Here is a 13,677-nt window from a genome sequence, read left to right as displayed (position 1 = left end):
TAACATGGCTAAAAAACATTATAACGTTATATTTATTAAGAGCTCAATGTATCACTCGCGGTAATTGAACCTAAGTGGGGAAGAAGACAATTTTCCTCTCAACTACTTAAGCCAAACCCAATTGACTATATATAATTATTTAAATTTTGTGACATGTTTGTTCTTTATAAGTTGGAAAATCTCAAAGAAAATTTTTAAGAACGTCACCTTATTCTAAAGACGATATTTAGGTAAACCTATATTATTCGTAACATAAGACTAAATTAACAACAAAACTCAAAATCATTATAAGAATATAATTATTGAAAACTCAACATATCATTTACAAAAATTTAATCAATATAAAAAGGAAAACACTTTTCATTTCAACTACTTAAACTAACTCCAATCCAATTATATATATATATATATATATATATAATTTAGGTGCAACAATTCTCTTATAAAAATTAAATATATTATTATATTAAAAAAATTAAAAACTTAAATATAAAAAATAGGAGTTGTCTTTAGTGCGATTTTTTGGACTTTCTGGTGCCATAATCTGATGGAAAAAAATGAGGTGAAATCTTGATTTGTGTTATTTAAATTAGATTCAACACCCTGAAAAACCCCTAAGGCACTTTGATTGTGCAAAGTTACCCATCAAACTTGTGATTTCAATAAATTCTTGACAGATTTTAGAAAAATTAGACCATCCAAAAAACTTCCAAAAACACTTATTAAAAACAACTCATAAAAATTTTTTCAATCTTTTTACATAATTAAATTCATAATAATATAAAATAATTACCAATTTAATTTAATATTTATATTAATACTTTTAAAAATTAAATAACACCAATTATATTTATATTTAATATTGCAAACTTGACAAAATGACATATTAACTTACTCTCTTCTCATGAAGAAGTGAAGGGGTGAGATAAGCTCAAACAAAGCAACTTTTGATGGGAAATCACGATTGTCCAATCTTTTGATATTAGATTAGAAGTCCTTGCAAGAGCAAGAACATTTTATTGAAATTAGTGTAGAGGTCCTTACAAGAGAAAACATTATAATTATAGTATTGAAATTTGACAATTCAAGTGGAAATGAATATTGCCATGGCCTTAGAGTCACACAATTTTTAAATGAGAATTTTTTAAAACCACTCTAAGTGGTTTGTTATTGGTTGTACTTATTTTAATAATTTTATTATTTTAGGTTATTATGAAAGTGAGAGTGGAGAATGAAGGTGGGGTGAGAAAATTTTGGGAAAAACATAATATTATTATAATTATTTTCTTCAATTTTTACTCTTTTATATTTGTTCATTATTTCCCCATCTCACTCAATGAGATATTATATTTTTCTCATTATTTCCTCCCAACCTCCACCCTCATAATTATTTGCAATTAGATTACACTTTCACATAAGATCTAACAAAAAATTGTTTAAATATGTTTAATAATCATACAACCAACCAACAAGAAAACAAGGTTATAATTAGCCATACATTATAAAAGATTTCAAGTAAATGATCTTCAATGTTTATTCATATACAAAAATTCAACACATTAACAAGCAGGTACTGCCCAAGGTAAGAACCTATTTTTTTTATTTAAATATTATATAACCAAGTTTTTACAAGTGATTCTAACCAATTTCCATGACTCTACATCCATACAAATAACATAAGTCCCTTATGAACTTGCATCCATATTACCATAAGACTACCCTTGCAACAATTGCAAGCTTGGCACGTGTAGCCTTAATCTTCTTCATTGGTATGTTTTACTTTATGACACGCCAATCTAACTTTGTTGTTCAATTCCATGATAGAATTCCACCACTCAAAACTACCCACTTCAAGACTAATTTGCGACAAAATAATTAACTAATAGATAAGGTTGATAAGAATAATCAACTAATGCATAATGGAGCATAAATCATGAAGTTTGTCATGTTCTCTTAAGCAAATACGTCAACCTGGTATTCCTCACTTCAAGGGAGTTGGTTAGATCTTGGTGATATGAAAGAATGGCCCATGGGGTCAATCGAAATGGAATGACAATATAATTGATCATGTTTTAACATATGTATTATAATGCATTTCGATGTGTTCTTCTATTTCACTATGTTGTCTAGTAATTAAGTATTGTAATGGTATTTCTAGACACCACGCCTTCTTGGAATCATTATCTCCTAACCTATCTAATTAACCATTTCTCCAACAAGGTATTAAAGCAATCGATTTAAGAAACATCTTGTTGTCAACAAGTCCTTTAAAGGATTCCACTTAAGATGTTCTGTTGTTGAGTTAGATCTATCTATTAAATTGGATTAGGTTTTGGCAAGATGCAAACTATATTATTAGGGATTTGGTCCATTAATCAACATCCTTTATTCCAAGGCAGAGCCTGTGAATCTTAATGGCCATAATTATGGAATATGGGCATTAGATATGGAAAAATTGCTAAAAAGTAAGGCACTTGAGTAGTTTATGAAGACCAAAATCCCCAATTTCAAGGATGACCTTTAGAGGCTTGTCATTAATGAGAAGAAGGATGAGGTTGTAGGAGTTACGTACATTATAATGGATATTGATTTTCATTAAATTAGGATCAACTATTCTTATTAGGTCTAGAGGAAGTTGAAAATTTTGTTTGATAACATTAATTAAAATCACATTATGCATATTGAGAAATAATTGATATCTCTAGTTCCTCTCTCCTTTGAAATAATTGAAGACTACTTGGCTCATGTCAAGGAGATACAATTGAATTTCTCAAACATGGAAAATAATTTCAAAGAAAGATGGATATTTCATTGAACTAATGCTCATTGTTGGGATCCTCCCTAGGGGTGTAAAGTGGGGTTGAAGGGCCCATATTACAGTAATAATAGTGGATGTCAATCAATGCAAGGTGAACTAGGTCCACTATATTATTAAATAACACCCACTATGGTGGTTAGTATTGAATAAATGTAATGGGGTCTGATTTAAGAAGGTCCATTAGATGTCAAATATTATTGCAAATTAGGATGGATAACTCTTTATGAGAGGTGTGGAAGATTAGTATAATTGGATATTATCTCATTACAAGGTTGATCCCTCAAAGATGCAAGTGAACATGAATGGATTCCTTCCATAAAAGGATCAATTGTAAGGATCTTCCCTACCTTAAGGGTTTTGATATTAATAAATAGTGGAAACTTTCTATCTTATACTCTCTATTTTGTATGTGATTCTAGTTTCATATAAAAGGCACATAACAATTGGTATCAGAGCACTTAAATCAATTCTTGTAGATTTTTAGCCTAATTTGCATAAATATGTTGCATATTTGAATTCTTCATGGAAAAACAACTAGTTAAAAAAAAAAAAATGTTCAAATTGGAGTTTGGGAAGTGAAGATATCACTAATTTAAAATCAACAATTTCAGGGTTTTCTTTTTGTGATTGTTGCATGGAGCATAGAGATCAAATATTTTGGAAAGGTTCTCATATTTCCACCAAACCTATAGCATTATAGAGAGTATTTCTGGGGGCTTGATTTGATATGTAATATGTTGTCCTTATAATCAACCTTTAGTGCACTACAACCATTATTTTCACTCTCTAACCCTAATTGATGTGAATAATGAAAATATGATAATGTTGTTCAAAAAATATATTTAGGAATGTTCTCAAGTAGTCAAAGGTATGAAAAAAATAATCATTAAATGTTAGGATATCTATACTATTGGGCCCACACACCCATGTATTGAGGAAGAATATAATCTACAAATATATGCATGGTATGCTTTCGATGATGCTTATGATGATTGGTATATGGATAGTTATCATTTATGGGATCACAACTAATTTCATCGTCTATTTGATTACTCTACTCCACCTTATTTAGAGAACAACATGGAGGGAATTCAGGATCTTGTCATTACTATAAGTTTTCATCTTACTTATTCACCAGTGATAGTGCATTATGTGGACCTTTTTTAGATGTGGATGGATCTATATATTTGGATCCACATATCGTGGGTAGGAATTGGAGCACTATTTTCAATTAGCTATTGAGTTTGAGTATCTTCGAGGGTAATCAATAACAACACTTGGCCATGGGACCCAGGTTTAAATTGGAGCTTATTGGCCTTCTTCAACATGGTGGTTGGCATGTGTACATGGGACATTAATTCTCTAACCTACTTCATCATTATGGTACACATTCGTCTATGGGACCCTAGTATATGGTTGTACCTTCTCACAACAAGTATTAAGGGAAATGCTTTTCTAAGGGGTGGAATGTTTGGATTCTCCCTAGGGGTGTAAGGAGGGGCTAAAGGGCCCATGGTAGAGTAATAATAATGGAGTAAATTCATTGTAAGGTGGAATAGGTCCTCAATATTATTAAATAACTCCCACTATGGTAGTTAATATTAATTAAATGTAATGGGGCCTCAATAAAGAAGGTCCAGTAGGTAGTTAGGAGATTGTTATGATTGGAATTATCTTGATAATTATAAGGATGGATAACTTATTATGAGAAGTGTGGAAGATTATTATAATTGAATCTTATCTCATTAAGAGGTTGTCCCCTTAAAGAGACAAGTGAGCAAAAGGGATTCTTTCCATAAAAGGATCAATTGTAAGGTGTTTCCTTATCTTAAAATTTTTCATATTAAAAAAGAATGTACAACATATATTTTGTGTGTGATTATATTTTCATATCTAAGGCACATAACACTCATGAATTTAAACACACACTATGATATATTGTGTTTGATATTTTGTGCTAGTTAGGTTTAAAAAACAAGATGGTAAGGACTATAAATTTGATTACTTCTATGGTTTGTTAATTAGGGCACAAGGGAAATTACTTGATGAAATGAAATTAGAGGTCAAGCAACAAGTTCGTTTGCTGAAAAGTAGAGGTTGATCTACCTAAAAAATAAAGAGGATAACTATGCAGTCAAAAGAAAAGGAAGGATTCCATTGAACAATGAGAATAAGAAGAGTGATGAGTATATTTTGACTAAAAAGGTAGAAAGAAGAATATTTTCCGCTATCATGGAAAATTGGGACATATGGAGAAGCCTTGTTGGAATAATACTAGAGAACTATAAGAGAAGGTTAAGAACCTTGAAGGAGACATGTCAAATCGACAATTGTGTTGAGATAAACAATGATACTAAAAGGGGGGAGTGAATCAGGCTTAAATTTAACAATTATTTTCACTAAAACAGAAGTCACTTCACCACATCAATCATTAACACAATGCATGAACACAAACATTAATGTGTAAACCAAAACTGAAAGAAAATTTATAATGCTTGTTTAACTATCTTCAATTTGTTATAATGTTACAGGAAACCACTTGTGAGGGCACCAATCCTCTGTAAACACCAATTTACAATGTTGCAATCTTCAACCTGCCAAAGAAATGAGGTCACCTATCTTTTGTAAACAACAATTTACATCTACTCAAGCTCCAACTAGTTTTATAGATGAAAATACTCATTTTCTACATTTCAATTCAATCTAGCACTTTGTTGTTCATTGTTAAATTGTCAAAATTTAGGCCTTTAGTCCGTTAAAAATAGATTTCCTCACTCGATAGTTACATAACGTTTCACTTGTTGTTCCAGCACCTAATTAGCCTTTGCAATCCTCATAATTATGTTGTCACTTCTCTTTAAGCTATCCTATAGGCCAGTTGTCTAGATGTACCAAAGCTTGGACTTCTCTAGAAATAAAAAAGGATAAAACCACAAAAAATATAAGAGAATATATAATAATCACCTCTTGTAGACCTTCCTTAACAACTCAACATCAAATAAAATTCAACCTAGGTTTCCAACAGAACTCAACCTCTAGCAGAAGTTTCCCTCCAATAGAAATCAACCTATAGTAGAAGTTCCCTCCAATAGAACTCAACCTCCAACAAAACTCAATTATGGTTCTTCTCTTCTTGCCTCACAAGGTGTGAACCCTTGTATTGTTGCCTTCTTCCTTCACTTAGAAAAAATCCAAATTGTTTGATTCAAATGAGCCACATGAGTGGCATATTCATATGAGTTTAACAATGTATTTTTGTTGGGGGGCAACCTATCTTTTACCTGGGCCAACTTAAATTATGAATATATATATATATATATATATATATATATATATATATATATATAGTGGGTTTTAACCCTGCACATAAATTACCTGCAAACGAATTCTAAAAAAAAAAGAAAATAAACAATGACGAGAATATAAAACAAATACATAGAGATTTCCCCTGGATCCCAAAACCAAGACTACCAGACTGATTTTTCACTATTTTCTTTCAATGTTACAATACATATATAAACATGTCGAAGCATTCATAAACCCCGATCCATTAACCCTAGATTAGAGCATAATTGTAGTTCCCTTGACTGGATCTACAAAATACCATGGGCAAAAAACCATCATGCCCAAAACCATGTGCAAAATCCATGCACAAAACCATAGGTAGGTCCACCCACCTAATATAGGGTACAAAAAATAAATTTTGGGGTGCTGCCCCAAACCCCATACAAGGGGGCTACCCCCCTAAAACCCCTCAATAGGGGGGATTACAACCCCCTACTACATCCAACACAACGAACAAGGGGGGCTAATGCCCTCCTTGTGACCCCCCCACGTGAACGACTAGTCATGGAAAGAATATAACACACCCTCAACTATATATATATATATATATATATGAACACATTCAAAAATCCATTTCTCCTCAATTGTGTGGAGTTAGGGGGCATGCCACCTATCGTTGGAAATGCCTTAAAGTATGCTATTTGACTATGTAACTTTCTCTTTTATTTGAAGAACCATTGAAATCAATAATGTTGGGTGTGTGTTATATTCTTTCCACGACTAGCCCCAGGCATGAAGTCAAGGAGTTAAAGGGGGGGCCGGAAGTACCCCCATGTTTTGGACCCTATATTAGGTGGGCGGACCTACCTATGGTTTTTTGCATGGATTTCACACATGGTTTTGTGCATGATTGTTTTTTGCCCATGGTATTTTGTAGATCCTGTCAAGGGAACTACAGTTATGTTCTAATCTAGGGTTTATGAATGCTTCGACATGTATATATATGTATTGTAACATTGAAAGCAATATAATGAAAAATCAATCTGGGAGTCCTGGTTTTGGGATCCATGGGAAAATCTCTGTGTATATTTGTTTTATGTTTTATTCTCTTGCCATTGTTTATTTTCTGTCTTTAGAATTCGTATGCAAGTAATTTATGTACAAGGTTAAAACCTATAAATACAACCATTTTCAACTATCTCTTCCATTGTTATTGATGGAAATTCTTTGATATATAACTCTTCTGACAATTTCTCCCCCTATCTGCATTATCTCCATACTTCTTCTCAGTTATTCCCCTTATCTGCATTCTCTCCCCCTTTGGCATCAATAGAAAAGGGTGCTCCCTCTGAGTTTGTGCTTTATTTATTGATATAAAGGAGATATCACACCTAATTTCTTCCTCATATGTTAAAATGTTTCTCTGGGCAAAGGTTTTGTAAATATTTCAGTACTTTATTATTTGGTGCCAATATATTCCATTTTGACATTCTTCTTAGTGACTTTTTATTTGAGGAAATGATACGTGATTGTAATGTGATTTGATTTTTAGTGCATGAAATTATTTCTTGAGATATCAACTGCAATAATATTGTCACAGAAAATGACTATTGAATGATTATATTCCACTTTGATTTCCTGCAAAGTTTGTTTCATCTAAAGAACTTGAATATAAAAATATGCTTTTTTTATGTATTCAACTTCAGTTATAGAAAGAGAAACTAATGGTTGTTTTCTGCTTAACTAGGACACATGACAATCTCCTAAGAAAAATGCACTTCCATTGGTTCTTTTTTCTGTCATCAATGCTACCTTCCCAATCAACATATGTGTATGCCAATAGTGTGAAATTTGTACTCTTAGGATACTAATGATCAAAATCAAGTGTGCCTTTTAGGTATTGAAATATCCTCATCAATGCTTACATGTATGATTTTTTTGGTAATGACTGAAATCTTGCAATTATTCCTACTACTAACATAATATTTGGTTATAATATTTGGTTTTGAATTTGTCAAGTATAGTAGACTCCCTATAAACCCCCTATTTATCATAATAATATTTAAAAAGTATTCTGATCTTCACTTCCATAAACTTATCCACAATTTTTTATTTAATAAAAAGAATTCTATTTTTAAATTAAAATACATTATTCCATAAACGTCAAATGATGTGTGTATAATATTTAAATTGGTCGTTTAACAACCTAGAAACGCAATCATCTTAATTTATAGACTTGAAAGGTGTGATGTGATGAATAACACTCCATCTCTAAAGTGTTTAAGGTTTTTTAATATAATATTTTATATAATATTGGTAATGATTACAAATATGAATATATTCATTCTTTATATGGTTTAGTTTTACAAGGTCAATTATCATGAATGTCGTTGTTTGTAGTTTCAAGATGTGTGTCCATCTCTGTCATAAGGAATTTAGGAAGCCTTTTACGAAATTAATGGTCCAATAGTTTTATTTGTAAATTTATTGAACTTTAATTTTCATTATAAAGTTTAATTTGACAAACACTAAGGTTCGATCTTTAATTCATGTCTTTGATTTTGGAAGAGTTTTAATTTTTGCACTCCACCCTTTAATAGTTTCTCTTTCCATTGCTCCTATTTTGGTTGGGCTCTTAGAATCTTTTTTTTTCAATTTGGGGATATGAATTATTTGGTGATTAGAAATGTTTTTGGTAAATTCTATTTTTGAGGTGAGGAGACAACAATATTGCATCCCCATGTATGTGTATATCTGTGTTGAAATAGATTTAAATAAGGGTTTTTATCGAAAATTAATTTGGTTGCCAAAGACTATACATGAACCCACAAGTTGGATTACAAGAAAGTCTTCTTTAAATGTAGGGCACCACATAAAATAGGGTGTGTTATGGTTTATTGTCCTACTCTTCATAAGAGTGGGCAATATCACAAATCCCAAAGAAATTTTACATGGTAGGATAGTGCAAAGTAAGACCATCAGTTGATATCCCCTTTGACTACCTAGGATCCACAATAAACAACTCCACCCTCACAAAAGATGCATTCATATAAAGTAGCTATAGAGAAAACCTAGGATAAGCAACCTATTTAGCTAATGCCAACCTTGAACAAATTGTATCCTGAAGAAGTCAACCCTCTATACAATCCCTCACTCTCTTGTGTGGCAACAAGAACTTCCCTTTAACCATAAAGGAAGCCAAAGGTGTACCCCCTTAAGCCCCACAATTAGGAAAATATTTCCTCTTAGCACCATGTGTGTTGGATTGATCAATCAAATGAATTAGAGATAGAAAGAGGATTCTAGTGGAACCATTAGAATAAAGAAAATTAGAACCACAAGTCCCAACAACATTTATCTAAGATCCAAACAAGGAATGCATAATAATAATCAAGAAGAAGAAGAAGAAGAAGAAGAAGAGCACTCCAATTTCACAACCAATGACAACAAGAAACATCATTAAAACTTATCTTAGATATTTATTACTTGTACACTTTCTTGTGTTCCTAGTTTTCTATGTTTATTCATGTAACTTAGGCTATCAAAGAAATCATGGGCACTTGGAAATCCTAGGAAGGGATGTAATCTCCCCATGTTATTACACTAGGAACGAGAGAGAGAGAGAGAGAGAGAGAGAGAGAGAGAGAACTTTGAGTGGTTAAGAGGGAAATTATTTCAAATCCCACTTTGTAACATGTTTGCTCTTTGCAAGTCGATTGTTATTAAGATGTTAAGTTGGCCTTGAGCCTTAAAGAATCATGTTTCCTTGGTATCATTCTCAAAATGAGAGAGTGTTTGGTGGGTTTCCCTTGAAAATGAATTATGTTAAAAGGAAATACACACACACACATAATTTAGGGGAAACCTTTGAGCATTTTCCCTTATTCCAAAAATGATACCTAGGTACACTTGTATTCTTTGTAGCACGAGTCTAAGTCAATAACATGGCTAAAAAACATTATAACGTTATATTTATTAAGAACTCAATGTATCACTCGCGGTAATTGAACCTAGGTGGAGAAGAAGACAATTTTCCTCTCAACTACTTAAGCCAAACCCAATTGACTATATATAATTATTTAAATTTTGTGACATGTTTGTTCTTTATAAGTCAAAAAATCTCAAAGAAAATTTTTAAGAACGTCACCTTATTCTAAAGACAATATTTAGGTAAACCTATATTATTCGTAACATAAGACTAAATTAACAACAAAACTCAAAATCATTATAATAATATAATTATTGAAAACTCAACATATCATTTACAAAAATTTAATCAATATAAAAAGGAAAACACTTTTCATTTCAACTACTTAAACTAACTCCAATCCAATCCAATCCAATTATATATATATATATATATATAAATATATAATTTAGGTGCAATAGTTCTCTTATAAAAATTAAATATATTATTATATTAAAAAAATAAAAAACTTAAATATAAAAATAGGAGTTGTCTTTAGTGCGATTTTTTGGATTTTCTGGTGCCATAATCTGATGGAAAAAAATGAGGTGAAATCTTGATTTGTGTTATTTAAATTGGATTCAGCACCCTGAAAAACCCCTAAGACACTTAGATTGTGCAAGGGTTACCCATCAAACTTGTGATTTCAATAAATTCTTGACAAATTTTAGAAAAATTAACCATCCAAAAAAACTTCCAAAAACACTTATTAAAAACAACTCATAAAAAATATTTTCAATCTTTTTACATAATTAAATTCATACTAATATAAAATAATTACCAATTTAATTTACTATTTATATTAATATTTTTAAAAAGTAAATAACACCAATTATATTTAATATTTAATATTGCAAACTTGACAAAATGACATATTAACTTACTCTCTTCTCATGAAGAAGTGAAGGGGTGAGATAAGCTCAAACAAAGCAACTTTTGATGGGAAATCACGATTGTCCAATCTTTTGATATTAGATTAGAAGTCCTTGCAAGAGCAAGAACATTTTATTGAAATTAGTGTAGAGGTCCTTACAAGAGAAAACATTATAATTATAATTATAGTATTGAAATTGGACAATTCAAGTGGAAATGAATATTGCCATGACCTGGGGTCACTTACAACTTGCCATGGCCCTGGAGTTACTTACAACTTATTACAACCACTTTAGATAAGTTAAAGGAATTGTTGATATTCGTTTAGAAGTCCTCACTACAGCAAGAACATTTTATTGAAATTAGCGTGCATGTCCTTAGTAGAGAAAACATTATAGTTATAACATTGAAATTTGACAATTCAAGTGGAAATGAATATTGCCATGGCCTTAGAGTCACACAATTTATTTTTTAAAGCAGAATTTTTTAAAACCACTTTAAGTAAGTGGTTTGTTATTGGTTTGTATTTATTTTAATAATTTTATTATTTTAGGTCATTATGAAAGTGAGAGTGGAGAATAAAGGTGGGGTGGGAAAATTTTGGGAAAAACATAATATTATTATAATTATTTTCTTCAATCCTCACTCTTTTATATTTGTTCATTATTTCCCCCACCCCACTCAATTAGGTATTATATTTTTCTCATTATTTCCTCCCAACCCCCATTCTCATAATTATTTGCAATTAGATTACACTTTCACATAAGATCTAACGAAAAATTGCTTAAATATGTTTAATAATCATACAACTAACCAACAACAAAACAAGGTTATAATTAGCCATACATTATAAAAGATTTCAAGTAAATGATCTTTAATGTTTATTCATATATAAAATTCAATACATTAACAAGCAGGTACTGCCGAAGGTAAGAACCTATTTTTTTATTTAAATATTATATAACCAAGTTTTTACAAGTGATTCTAACCAATTTCCATGACTCTACATGCATACAAATAACATAAGTCCCTTATGAACTTGCATCCATATTACCATAAGACTACCCTTGCAACAATTGCAAGCTTGACACGTGTAGCCTTAATCTTCTTCATTGGTATGTTTTACTCTATGACACACCAATCTACCTTTGTCGTTCAATTCCATGATAGAATTCCACCACTCAAAACTACCCACTTCAAGACTAATTTCCGACAAGATAATTAACTAATAGATAAGGTTGATAAGAATAATCAACTAATGCAGAATGGAGCATAAATCATGAAGCTTGTCATGTTCTCTTAAGCAAATACGTTGACTTGGTATTCCTCACTTCAAGGGAGTTGGTTAGATCTTGGTGATATGAAAGAATGGCCCATGGGGTCAATCTAAATGGAATGACAATATAATTGATCATGTTTTAACATATGTATTATAATGCATTTCGATGTGTTCTTCTATTTCACTATGTTGTCTAGTAATTAATTATTGTAATGGTATCTTTAGACACCACGCCTTCTTGGAATCATTATCTCCTAACCTATCTAATTAACCATTTCTCCAACAAGGTATTAAAGCAATCGATTTAAGAAACATCTTGTTGTCAACAAGTCCTTTAAAGGATGCCACTTAAGATGTTCTCTTGTTGAGTTAGATCTATCTATTAAATTGGATTAGGTTTTGGCAAGATGCAAACTATATTATTAGGGATTTGGTCCATTAATCAACATCCTTTATTCCAAGGCAGAGCCTGTGAATCTTAATGGCCATAAATATGGAACATGGGCATCAGATATGGAGAAATTGCTAAAAAGTAAGGCACTTGAGTAGTTTATGAAGACCAAAATCCCCAATTTCAAGGATGACCTTTAGAAGTTTGCCATTAATGAGAAGAAGGATGAGGTTGTAGGAGTTACGTACAATATAATGGATATTCATTTTCATTAAATCAGGGTCAACTATTCTTATTAGGTCTAGAGGAAGTTGAAAATTTTGTTTGATAACATTAATTAAAATCACATTATGCAGATTGAGAAATAATTGATATCTCTAGTTCCTCTCTACTTTGAAATAATTGAAGACTACTTGGCTCATGTCAAGGAGATACAATTGAATTTCTCAAACATGGAAAATAATTTCAAAGAAAGATGGATATTTCATTGAACTAATGCTCATTGTTGGGATCCTCCCTAGGGGTGTAAAGTGGGGTTGGAGGGCCCATATTAGAGTAATAATAGTGGATGTCATTCAATGCAAGGTGAACTAGATCCACTATATTATTAAATAACACCCACTATGGTGGTTAGTATTGAATAAATGTAATGGGGTCTGATTTAAGAAGGTCCATTAGATGTCAAATATTATTGCAAATTAGGATGGATAACTCTTTATGAGAGGTGTGGAAGATTAGTATAATTGGATATTATCTCATTACGAGGTTGATCCCTCAAAGATGCAAGTGAACATGAGTGGATTCCTTCCATAAAAGGATCAATTGTAATGATTTTCCCTACCTTAAGGGTTTTGATATTAATAAATAGTGGAAACTTTCTATCTTATCCTTTCTATTTTGTATGTGATTCTAGTTTCATATAAAAGGCACATAACAATTGGTATCAGAGCACTTAAATCAATTCTTGTAGATTTTTAGCCTAATTTGCATAAACATGTTGCATATTTGAATTCTTCATGGAAAAACAACTAGTTTCAAAAAAAAAACATTCAAATTGGAGTTTG

This window comes from Pinus tabuliformis, chromosome 1_1 (assembly GCF_031772625.1).
Source record: "Pinus tabuliformis cultivar Carrire ecotype Pingquan chromosome 1_1, CPIR1, whole genome shotgun sequence".
In the NCBI taxonomy this organism is placed as follows: Eukaryota; Viridiplantae; Streptophyta; class Pinopsida; order Pinales; family Pinaceae; genus Pinus; species Pinus tabuliformis.
This window is presented reverse-complemented; position numbering follows the sequence as displayed.